This window comes from Eutrigla gurnardus, assembly GCF_963514095.1.
Source record: "Eutrigla gurnardus genome assembly, chromosome: 20".
Classification (NCBI taxonomy): domain Eukaryota; kingdom Metazoa; phylum Chordata; class Actinopteri; order Perciformes; family Triglidae; genus Eutrigla; species Eutrigla gurnardus.
In genome coordinates, this window is record NC_139931.1 from 22,149,436 (window position 1) to 22,162,820 (window position 13,385).

Genomic DNA, 13,385 nt, shown 5'->3' on the forward strand with positions numbered 1-13,385 from the left:
CTTATACCAAAGTGGTCACGAGTAGAGATGCACCGATCCAGTTTTTTCCGATCCAATCTGATACCAATACCTGGGCTGAGCATATCGGCCGATAGCTGATACCGATCCGATACTACTGTTGAATGAATGAACTGTATACCTTGCCATGTGAGTGAAGGCATCAGGCTTGACATAAACATTTAGCCTTGTTAAAAAAAGGTAACAAATTAACACAGATATAAATGTACTTAATATTATTTATTAACAAATAACAAAGTGTACATTAGCAGAAAAAATAAATAAATAACACTTGTAACCATGTAAAGTGCACTGCAAACAGTTATTTTAAAATGTAATATAAAATAGCAGGTGCCTGAAACCCAACAAACAATGGCTTAATTAACCGGCGCTTGCTCCATGTTGCTCTGTTTGCTCATCACTAGCTGCTGTGTGTGATGACTTAACCAGCATTGCAAACATAGAATTGAAGTGATTAGATCGCTGTAACTATATTGCTGTGTATGATATTAATAAAAATGAAATGACTGGATCGGAATGCTGGATCGTCCTCATTCATCCGATATCCGATTCAGCTAATTAGACAATATCGGAGCCGATATCCGATCCGGGCATCTCTAGTCGCGAGGAATGTAGAGCTAATTGTTAAAACCTCACTCTGTCATGGACATGAGGACGGTATCTTCGACCGAAGCTGGGCGAGTTACATCCACCCTATAAAATCTAGTGACCGTGCATGGTGTAGAACACAAGGCCGCTGCACAGATATTGTCTGCTGGCACTCCCCTGAGGTCAGCCCAGGAAGTTACCTTACTTCTGGTTGGAGCTCTTTCACCAGAGATGAGCTCATAAACATCAGGGCAACAACTCCAGCGGATTTAATCCCTACTTTTCTGGCTCCTTCCGTGGATTTATTGGACATTCTGGTAAAAGGTGCACTCACCTTTGCCAATGCATTGAAAACCCGGAGGAGAGGGAAACGAGCGTGCGCACTTGTTCGTCTCCGCAGACGCGGTCTTCGAACACTGTTACCTGGGATATTCCTTTCCAACGTGCGTTCACTGTGCAACAAACTGGACGAACTTCAACTACTGGTGGGGAAAAACAGAGACTTTTCTACATCCTCCGTTTTGTGCTTCACAGAGACATGGCTTAGTGGATTGATTCCAGACTCTGCGCTACAGTTGGCTGGGATCCAGCTACTCAGAGCGGACCGCGACACGGAGCTCTCCGGCAAATCGAAAGGTGGAGGAATCTGTTTTTATACTAACAGTGGTTGGTGCAACGATGTGTCAGTGATCCTACAGTACTGTTCTCCTGATCTGGAAACTTTTTTCATAAACTGCAAACCCTTCTACTCACCTCGTGAGTTTACTTCATTCATTCTGGTCGGAGTGTACATTCCGCCGCTAGCCAATATGCAAGAGGCTCAACGCACGTTAGCAGACCAAATACTGTGCGTGGAGCGGACAACCCCGGACTCCTTAGTTATCGTCCTCTGCGACTTTAACAAAGGTAACCTCAGTCACGAACTTCCCAAATACAGACAGTTTATTAAATGTCCAACCAGAGAGGAGAATATCTTGGATCACTGTTAAGCCCAAGTTATGCTTCCGCGTCGACACAACGGAAGGGGGCTTGCGGACCCCTTACGTCCTTGCGGACCCCTTACGTCCTTGCGGACCCCCCTTACGTCCAACGCAAGGGCCTGACGTGCACCTCCCAAAAATCCTAGACGCGCGTCAAGGCGACGCAACACCAACGCAACACCAACGCAGCGGCATCGGCTGTGATTGGTCCGCTAACTACATCCGCTGGAGACCGCTATCCGGTTTCCACTCATAAACACCGCCATTTAAACTTTTAAAAGGCTACTTTTATTGTTTGCACCTCGTGTTTGCAGCCGGAAAGTAAACAAATAGGCTATAACGAGGCTAACGAAGATATACATCAAGAGTCTCGGTCGGTCAGTCAGTCTTTACAAAAAACATAGCGCCCTTTACCGGTGTGGCATTGAATTGCATTTCAACACGTAAACCCAACGCAGAACCATCACGGTCTCCAAGCAACTGCATGGCCGTTGCGTGATCACTACGCGGAAGCATAATCAGGGCTTTACACTACAGTCAGCGGTGCCTATCACGCCGTGCCTCGTGCTGCACTGGGACACTCTGACCATGTCATGGTCCACCTGATTCCCTCATATAGGCAGAAACTAAAACTTTCTAAACCTATTGTGAGGACATCTAAGAAGTGGACCAGTGAAGCCATGGAGGATCTCCGGGTGTGCTTGGACTGTACAGATTGGGATGTTTTCAGGACTAATACCAACAGTCTGGACAAGTACACAGAGGCTGTGACGTCATACATCAGCTTCTGTGAGGACAGCTGTGTACCATCATGCACTAGGGTGTTTTACAACAACGACAAACCCTGGTTCACAGCCAAACTCGGACAGCTAAGAAGAGGAAAGAGGAAGAGGCGTTTAGGAGTGGGGACAGGGAGTGGTTTAAAGTGTCGAAGTACAGGTTTAGCAAGGCGGTGAGAGATGCTAAAAGACTGTACTCTGAGATACTCCAACAACAATTCTCAACTAACGACTCTGCTTCTGTCTGGAGAGGCCTCAGACAGATCACCAGCTACAAACCAAAAGCCCGCCACTCCATCAACGACCTGCGCCTGGCAAACGGCCTGAACGAGTTCTACTGTCGCTTTGAAAGACAATGGGAATGTCCTGACACCATCCCCCGTGACTCCATTCAACGGCTCTAGCCCTTCAGCCACACCTCAGCCTCTTATTAACTGCCCACCTCAGAGCCCCCCCTCCCCAACAACGGCCCTCACCATCCTGGAAAGAGATGTCAAACGGCTGTTTAAAAGTCAGAACCCCCGCAAAGCAGCCGGACCAGACTCCATCTCTCCTTCCACCCTGAAGCACTGTGCTGATCAGCTGTCTCCGGTGTTCACTGACATCTTTAACACCTCACTGGAGACATGCCACGTACCAGCCTGCCTCAAGACCTCCACCATCATCCCCGTCCCCAAAAAAACAAGGATCGAAGGACTGAATGACTACAGACCCATTGCTCTGACCTCTGTGGTTATGAAGTCCTTTGAGCGCCTTGTGCTGTCTCACCTCAAAACCCTCACTGACCCACTCCTGGACCCCCTGCAGTTCGCCTACAGAGCCAACAGATCTGTAGACGATGCAGTCAACATGGCCCTTCATTCCATCCTCCAGCACCTTGACTCCTCAGGAACCTACGCCAGGATCCTGTTTGTGGACTTCAGCTCTGCTTTCAACACCATCATCCCGGCTCTGCTGCAGTACAAGCTCTCCCAGCTGCACGTGCCTGACTCCACCTGCAGGTGGATCACAGACTTCCTGTCTGACAGGAAGCAGCACGTGAAACTGGGGAAACACGTCTCTGACTCTCGGACCATCAGTACTGGGTTCTCCTCAAGGCTGCGTTCTTTCCCCTCTGCTCTTCTCCCTGTACACCAACAGCTGCACCTCCAGTCATCAGTCCATCAAGCTCCTGAAGTTCGCGGACGACACCACCCTCATTGGACTCATCTCTGGTGGGGATGAGTCCACCTACAGGTGGGAGATTGACCATCTGATGACCTGGTGCAGCCAGAACAACCTGGAGCTAAATGCTCTGAAGACAGTGGAGATTAGGGGTGGGACGATACGGGTAACTCACGATTCGATACTGTGACGATATTTGGCCCACGATAACGATAATATCACAATACACGATATCTGCGATATTCGATATATTGCAAGAAATTTCATCAACGATATATCACGATATGTGACTGAAAAAGAAAAAATATGCATAAAAAATAAATTCCAAACCTTCGTACAATGTACAAATGAATAAACACTGTCCAGCTGGACACATTAAAGTGCATGAACATTAATAACATGTCTTATGTAAACCAGGACAGTGCTTTCTGATACTGAAAAGTCAGTAGCAACTTGTTTTATGTATACTTGGGCCCGTTTTAGTTTAACAATAGCTAAACAAGATAAGAATAACATCAGAATTAAATGAAATATTGGGCACATTTCAGTATGTAACCAATTATATGCAGAGTTATGTTCACCTATCCAGTACCTGGGACGTCGGGCCTCAAACCGCTTGGAGCTCACAGCAACACCGGGCAGCACACGGCGTCGCGGATCCACACATGCGAACCCTCCGGCGGACGGTAAACACGCGCCGCCCGGAATCCTGCCCGTAAATAGGCAATCGAGCCCGGCCGAAAAGTGGGTCCGCATGCTCTCAATGCTGTGTGAAAAGCGCTTGAAGCTCACAACAGCACCAGCCAGCACACGGCCACGCTTACAATTACGCACCGCAAACCCGCAGTTCTGCTCCGTCCGGAGAACCGTAAACTCTAGCGCGCCGCTCGGAATCCTGCCCGTAAATAGGCAATCAAACCCGGCTGAAAAGTCGGCACTCATGCCCTCAAGGCTGTGTGAAACCCGCTTGGAGCTCAGACCGACCCCCGGGCAGCGGGCGGCCCCCGCGGATCCGCTCCGGAGAACCGTAAACTCTTAGACGCACCGACGGGAGTCTAAAAAAACCCGTAGACCCAAAATATAGATATTTGCCGTCAGTGTATCGATTTATTTATTGCGACAGAGAGCACAACAATATATTGCAATATCGATTTTTTTTCCCACCCCTAGTGGAGATGGTTGTGGATTTCAGGAAGAACGCAGCCCCACCCGCCCCCATCACCCTGGCTGACTCCCCAGTCAACACTGTGGAGTCCTTCCGCTTCCTGGGCTCCATCATCTCCCAGGACCTCAAGTGGGAGCTGAACACCAGCTCCCTCACCAAAAAAGCACAACAGAGGATGTACTTCCTGCGGCAGCTGAAGAAGTTCAACCTGCCAAGAACAATGATGGTGCAATTCTACACTGCCATCATTGAGTCCATCCTCACCTCCTCCATCACCATCTGGTACGCTGCTGCCACCACCAAGGACAAGGGCAGACTGCAGCGTATCATCCGCTCTGCGGAGAAGGTGATTGGTTGCAATCTGCCGTTCCTCCAGGACCTGTACCGCTCCAGGACCTGTACCGCTCCAGGACCCTGAGGCGGGCAGGAAAGATAGTGGCCGATCCCTCCCACCCTGGTCACAAACTTTCTGAACCACTCCCCTCTGGCAGGAGGCTGCGGTCCATCAGGACCAAAACCTCACGCCACAAGAACAGCTTCTTCCCGACTGCAGTGGGCCTCATCAACAAGGTTCGGGACCCCCACTGACAGACTCTAACCCCCCACCCAGTAACTACATGTTACACTAACACACATCCTGGACTATTATCCCTGATCATTGCACATATCATCTCTTTATATATTGTATATGTACTGTGAACTTGCACATCCAGTTTTGTTATTTTTTGCACTCCCTGCACAAACTGCACTGCCTCAAAACAGTTATATTGTACGTACATGTTTATGTTATATGTTATAGTGTCTCTTATATATTTTTCAGTGTAAATTTTATTCCAGTACTTTTTCTCTTTTTTATTACATGTTTATTGTATGCACCATACACAACCAAGACAAATTCCTTGCAAGTGAAAACTTACTTTGGCAATAAACCTGATTCTGATTCTGATGAGCTCTTGTACCAGGCGGGACTTGCATCACCCTTGCTCTGTAGGCATGGGAAATAACTTCTACCAGCCAATGGGACAGCCTCTGCTTTAAAAGAGGTAAGCCCCTCTTTGCTGCCCCGTAAAAGACAAACATTTTGGAGTGTGCTCCCCTAAGTGGCTGTGTATGGGTCAGGTAAGCTCTCAAGGCCCTCACTGGGCACAAAGTGAGCAACTTCTCCTGCTCTGCCTGTGAGGCAGAGGCGGGCTGAAATGCATCCACCTCCAGAACCTGGTTGATGGACTGCCTATTAACAACCTTTGGCAGAAAAGCCGGATTTGGCCACAGTGACACACCGGTGCCACCTTCCCTCCACCTGAGGCAATCGTCACTGACAGAGAGGGCACACAGTTCCCCAACCTGTCTTGCTGTGCAGAGGGCTAAAAGGAATGCTGTCTTAAGTGACAAAGAGCATAGTTTGGCATCTGCAATAGGCTCGTACGAAGCTTCAGTGAGTGATGTTAAAACCATAGGGAGGTCCCAGTCTGGTGCCCGTAGGGTACGAGCTGGACGCAACGGCAGTGCAGGAGAACCGGCCCACCAAGGGATGCCTCCTGAGAGGCCTGTTGTCCGTGCCCTGGTGGAAAGCAGAAATGGCTGAAGCGTAGACTTTCACTGTAATAACCGCTTTTTCCTTGGTCCAGCTGGGACTGCAAGAAGCGCAGCACGGGAGGCACAGGGCAAGTGGTTGCTGGCTCAATATCCATATTATGGCACCAGCCTGAAAATTCTCCATCTGCATAGCCGGCTCTAGTAGATGGGGCCCTAGCGTTGTTGAGTGTCTCCTGAATGGACTCATCTAAATGCTCAGTGACAGGCTCTGCACTGGCCAAACCCAAAGGCGCAGGGCAACTGGGTTTGGATGCCATACCTGCCCGCCTACTTGTGCCAGTAGGTCTGCCCTGCTCGACAACTGCCATTGCTGACCTGCAGTAGCTGGAGCAGATCTGAAAACCAGGGTCTCGCTGGCCAACGTGGGGCAACCAGCAGGACTGTGTGTTGGCCCTCCTTGATCCTCTGCAGAACCTGAGGGATGAGAGGGATCGGAGGAAAAGCGTACAATAAGCATGTCAGCCACTCAACTGCCGGCCCAAACTGCCCCCTGAGGCGACCGACGGGTTTTAGGGTGCTGTTTGATTAACCACCTGTACTGTCTACCCAGGTGAAGACAGTAATTGTCTGAATAATGACAACGTGACCAACACTTATCGTAATTCAGTAAGCATAAACACTTACCTGAGCAATACAATTTTCTTTTTAAACAATAATCTCCACTCTTCCTGGCTACTTACCTGGAAATGCCAGTAGTGACAAGCAAAGAACAAGAAAGCAATGTTTTGACGACGGCCAAAATCCTGAACTCGAGGCTTCAAAACCGTAGTCCACAAACAAATTATTAGGACAAAGAGACACGAACACATCACTGTGCTGGCCTGCCTTATATTTTTCAAATTAATTTTAAAATTGTATTACTCACTTTTAAGACCCGAAGAACTGTAGCCCCTAAATACATCTCTGATTTATTGACCTGGTATATTCCCTGTCAACCAATAATGTTTGTGGATGGAGCAGTAAGAGTTTGTGACAAAAGGTGATCAGGTTTTTGCTGTTGGAGTCCCCAAGCTATGGTGCTTTCTATCCCCCTGGTGGCCAGCAGAGAGAATGATAGTTTAAGGCCCCTCAGATTTGCTTTACATTTCAGAAATTGGTCTCTCTACCTTTTAAATCTCATCTTAAAACTTTTCAATTCAATTCAATTCAATTTTATTTATAGTGTCAAATAACAACAGAAGTCATCTCAGGACACTTAACACATTGAGCAGGACTAGAATACGCTCAAAATTTCAAGTCAACACAATTTCAAAGTCCCAACAACACCCAGGGGCAAGTGTTACAGCGACAGTGGTGAGAAAAAACTGCCTTAATAGGCTTTTAGGCAGAAATCTCGTGCAGCCCAGGCCCTTGGGTTCCAACTGCATTTGGTGTTGGTAGTATGGTAGTAGTAGCATTAACAGTAGTGGTGGTATTAACAGAAGCAATAGTATCAACAGTAGTAGTCCATGGCAGCAGGCACAGCCACGCCGAGATGGATCCATCCCAACCACGTCGCCGTAGACCAAAAAGCTGGAGTAGTTGAGCAGTCACACAGCGGGCAGGTGGAGCTACAATGTGGTTTTTCTAGTATCAGGCCAGTTAGCAGTCTGCATCAGTCAGGACCTCAGTTGACTCTGCTGGACCAGAAAGCATAGCCAGACTCCCGGGAGTGATCCCGGGCGTAGTCAAGTTAGTGACAGTAGAGATGCCGATTTTAGTCAATTACTTTAATTAAAAATACTGGCGGTAAGAGGCAAACAAGACCACAACATTGGTGCAGTCCGGATCAGGTTCCACCACGGTCCAGGGAGACCTGCTAGGCAAGAGAGCACAGGGACTCCAGGGGAACATACACAGAGAGAGCGCGAGAGAGAGAGAGAGAGGCTCAGTGTGTCACTATAATCCCCCAGCAGTCTTGGCCTACAGCAGCTTAACCGAGAGCTGGCCAGCCCTAGCTATAAGCGGTGTCAAAGAGAAAGGTTTTAAGCCTACTCTTAAATGTGGGAACAGTGTCTGCCTCACGAACCAGAACCGGAAGACGGTTCCACAGAAGAGGAGCTTGATGGCTGAAAGCTCTGGCCCCTGTTCTAATTTTGGAGACTTTAGGAACTACAAGTAACCCTTTATTCTGAGAGCGTAGTGCTCTAGGAGGACAGTAGGGTTTAATGAGCTCTTGAAGATATGATGGTGCCTGTCCATTAAGAGCCTTGTAAGTGAGGAGAAGGATTTTAAATTCTATTCTGGATTTTACTGGGAGCCAGTGCAGAGAAGCTAATACAGGACAAATGTCATCCCTTCTTCTGGTTTTAGTCAGAACACGCGCTGCAGCATCATGGACCAGCTGGAGAGATTTAAGAGATTTATTAGAGCAGCCTGATAATAAAGAATTACAATAGTCCAGCCTTTAGTAGTCCAGTTTTTCTGCATCTTTTTGAGACAGCATTGGCCTAATTTTAGTAATGTTAAGCAGGTGAAAGTAGGCTTTCCTTGTAGTTTTTTTAATATGCGAGTCAAAGGACAGGTCCTGATCAAAGATAACTCCAAGGTTTCTTACAGTAGCATTTGGCGATGGCAATCCCATCAATAGTCACTATATCTTTAGACAGCGAGCTTCGGAGGAGTTTAGGCCCAAGTACAATAACTTCCGTTTTATCTGAGTTTAACATCAGGAAATTGCAGGTCATCCAGGATTTTATGTCATCAACACATGCCTGCAGTTTAACTAGCTGATTGGTTTCTTCAGGCTTGATCGATAGATATAACTGAGTATCATCAGCATAACAATGGAAGTTTATAGAGTGTCCTCTAATAATGTTGCCTAATGGAAGCATATATAAGTTGAAAAGAATTGGTACGAACACAGAACCTTGAGGAACACCGTATTTAACTTGAGTGTGCCTGGAGGATTTTTCACTGACATGCACAAACTGAGATTGATTGGATAAATAGGACTTAAACCAGCTTAATGCGGTTCCTTTGATGCCAATTGATTTTTCCAGTCTACATATTAGAATCTCATGGTTAATGGTGTCAAATGCAGCACTAAGATCTAGCAGAACAAGTACAGAAACCAGTCCTTTGTCAGAAGCAATAAGAAGGTAATTTGTAATTTTCACCAGAGCTGTCTCTGTGCTATGATGTACTCTAAATCCTGACTGGAAGTCCTCAAGTAGACTGTTATTGTTGAGAAAGTCACACAGCTGATTGGCGACTACTTTCTCAAGGATCTTAGAGAGAAAAGGAAGATTTGATATTGGTCTGTAGTTTGATACCCCTGGATCTAGAGTAGGCTTCTTAACAAGAGGTTTAATTACAGCTACTTTAAATGACTGTGGCACATAGCCTGTTAATAAAGACAAATTGATCATATCTAATAGCGACGCACTAACTAAGGGTAAGACTTCTTTTAGTAGCCTGGTTGGTATCGGGTCTAGGAGACAGGTTGAAGGTTTAGAAGAAGAGATCATTGACGTTAGTTGGTTTAGGTTGATTGGAGAAAAGCAGTCTAAATATATATCAGGTCTTAATGCTAGTTCTAAAACTCCTGAGTTTGAGGGTAACGCAGTTCCAATTGAAGGCAAGATGCAAGTAATTTTGTCGCGGATTGCTAGAATTTTATCATTAAAAAAGTTCATAAAGTCATTACTACTAAGATATCTAGGAATGCATGGCTCAGTAGAGCTGTGACTCTTTGTCAGCCTGGCTACAGTTCCTCTAATAAAGATGAGTAGTAGGCTGCTCTGGCATTACGGAGAGCCTTCTTATACGTTTTAAGACAGTCCTGCCAGACTAGGCGGGATTCTTCCAGTTTGGTGGAGCGCCAGATGGTTTCAAGTTTACGTAATTTTTGTTTTAATTTATGAGTTTGGGAGTTATACCAGGGAGCTAACTTCCTATGCTTTATAGTTTTCTGTTTCTGTTGTAGGCTTCCAGATTCATCTATAAGAGAATCGATCTGGGAGGGACTAAGATTAACTAAGATTAAGTCCTCCGTTTCTGTTGTAGGCTTCCAGATTCATTTATAAGAGAATCGATCTGGGAGGGACTAAGATTAACTAAGATTAAGTCCTCCGTTTCATTAAGACATGGAAGTGAACTCAAGACTGGCGGAATTACTTCCTTAAACTTAGCTACTGCTCTATCCGATAGACACCAAGAGTAGTAGCTTTTTCCTAGAGGAGCGAAGTCCAGCAGCAATAAGTCAAAGGTTATCAAGTAATGGTCAGATAAATAAGAATTTTGAGGAAAGATTATTACGTTTTCGATTTCAACGCCATAAGATAAGACGAGGTCGAGAGTGTGGCTATGACAGTGAGTTGGTTTCTGTACACTCTGACTGAAGCCAATAGAATCTATTAAGGAAGTAAATGTTACACTAAGGCTGTCATTTACAACGTCCACATGGACATTAAAATCCCCCACAATAATTACTTTATCTGATTTAAGGACTAAACTTGATAGCAACTCAGAGAATTCAGATAGGAATTCAGAGTATGGACCAGGAGCACGATACACAATAACAAACACAATTGGCTGCATTGTTTTCCAGTTTGGGTGCGAAAGGCTGAGAATCAGACTCTCAAATGAGTTATAATTTAGTTTTGGTTTCGGATTGATTGACAGGCTTGAATCAAAAATGGCTGCAACTCCTCCTCCACGTCTGCTGCCTCGAGATATATGAGTATTAATATGGCTGGGAGGACTAGCTTCGTTTAAGCAAACATAGTCTTCATCACGCAGCCAGGTTTCAGTCAGACAGAATAAATCAATATGATTATCTGATATTAAATCATTGACTAATACTGCTTTAGATGAGAGAGATCTAATGTTTAAGAGTCCACATTTAATTCTCTTATTTTGTTTTACTACATCGGAAGTGCTAATTTTTATTAGGTTTCATGTGAAATCTCTCTTCTGTTTGACCTAATTAATTTGGTTTGTCGGGGGACAGACACCGTTCTTATGTGGTTTTGGTTTTGGGTGGGTGACTGCTCTAAAGGAGGCGCAGAGAAGTGTGTAAGACTGCAGCTCTGCTTCCTGGTCTCAACACTGGTTTGTCATGTTCTAGGACTACCAATGAGATCAGCGATGTTTCTAGATAGGAGAGCAGCTCCATCCAAAGTGGGGTGGATGCCATCTCTCCTGATCAGACCAGGTTTTCCCCAGAAAGGCTGCCAATTATTAACAAAGCCCACATCGTTATCTGGACACCACCTCGACAGCCAGCGGTGGAAAGATGACATGTGGCTATACATGTCATCACTAGTAAAGTTTGGCAGGGGACAAGAGAAAACTACGGAGTCCAACATCGTTTTTGCATATTCGCACACCGAGCCAACATTCATTTTAGTGACCTCCGATTGGCGTAATCGGGTGTCATTAACGCCGAGGTGAATAACAATCTTGCTGTATTTACGTTTATCCTTAGCCAGCAGTTTCAATTGAGCTTTGATGTCGCCCGCTCTGGCCCCTGGGACACATTTGACTATGGTCGCTGGTGTCGCTATTTTCACGTGTCTCACTATGGAGCTGCCAATGACCAGAGTTGGCTTCTCCGCGGGTGTGTCGCTGAGTGGGGAAAAACGATTAGACACGTGAACATGGTGGTTAACCGTGGGCTTCTGTTTAGAACTATGCCTCCTTCGGACATTCACCCAGCCTCCCGGCTGCTCGGGGTTTGCCGGGGGACGGCTAGCTGCTACGCTATGTCGGTCCGCACCGTGTACAGCTAGCGTCAGCTGGCTGGTTACAGCGGCAGCCGACGGAGGATTGTTGGTGCGGAGCCGCGCTTCCAAATCATTTATCCTCGCCTCCAAAGCAAAAAGTGAACTACATGTATTACATGTACTGTTATCAGTAAAGGAGGCAGAGTAATAGCTGAACATCAGACACACCGGGCAGGAGAGAAGAGAAGGAGGACAGGGAAAGAGAGAAGCCATCGCAGCCACTAGGGTAGCTGTTGCGCTAAAGTAGCTAGCAGAGATAGCGCGTAAACAACAGCAAATTTAGCGAGGCAACTCAGAGAGTGAGCGATGTGTCTGCTTAAGCAGGGATAGCGTGTGCTTAGTTTAAACTTGGCGGTAGTAAGCCGCTGAACAGGGAAACTACGTTAAATTAACAGAGTTAGGCTAGAGAGAAAAACACAGCCTGTAGCGACTATCACGGAGAAACAGGAAATGACGCAAAGCGCTTACCGTCAGAGAAGCTCATAACCTACTGGTGGCGCTGCTCTGCTGGCGACCCGGACGCGTGCTGCTGCCGTTTTTATGCCTTTTTTAAGTGTTTTAACTGTTTGATCGTCTTACTTTTACTGGTCTGTGTCGTGTGACTGCAACAAGTGTATGTTGGACTGATCACCATGGCAAATTTTGCACAAGGAGTACTCTTGGCACTGATTGTTTGGGAACTGCTGACGACTTATCAAACAGCGGCTCAGACACACGAGGAGACGAAGCCGGCACCATCACTGTGCTACTCCAAACATGCACTGATGTCCCTCCGTCCCATGGGATCGATCCCACCGGCTGATCTGCCTGATGATCTGAAAATACAACCGGCCAGGGGCAGACAACGGCGGAGAGGCAGACGAGGCGGAATACGGCAGCGTCTTCGGAGAAGAGGAAATAGACCCCCGCTGCCCAGCCTGCTACTCAGCAACGTCAGATCGCTGAGGAGCAAAATGGAGGAGCTCCGTGTGAACAGCAAAATCTGCTTCGAGTACAGGGAATCGAGCGTGATGGTCTTCACAGAAACGTGGCTCCATCAAGATATTCCAGACTCCCTCATTCGGCTGGACGGGCTCTCGCTCATCCGAGCGGACAGAACAGAGCTGTCAGGGAAGAGCCGAGGGGGCGGGGTCTGTCTGTTTGTGAATGACAGCTGGTGTAAGAATTACACTGTGAGAGAGACTGTATGCACAGCTGACGTAGAGATGCTGTGCCTGTCTCTAAGACCCCATTACTTGCCGAGGGAGTTCGGAAATGTTTTAATATGTGCGGTGTATGTCCCCCCCAGTGGGAACGCAGCAAGAGCTGCTACTACTAATAGCAGACTGCGTTCACCAACTACTGCAACGTACACCGGGAGCCCCGATTGTGGTTCTCGGGGACTTCA

At 46.9% G+C, this 13,385-nt stretch overlaps 1 protein-coding gene across 2 annotated transcripts in view; it reads right to left on the reverse strand.

Moving 5' to 3' along the window:
• The window catches only part of rbfox1 (RNA binding fox-1 homolog 1), a 238,237-nt gene that overhangs the window by 51,348 nt on the left and 173,504 nt on the right, over positions 1-13,385 (reverse strand). The gene's annotated exons all lie outside the window — the stretch shown is intronic.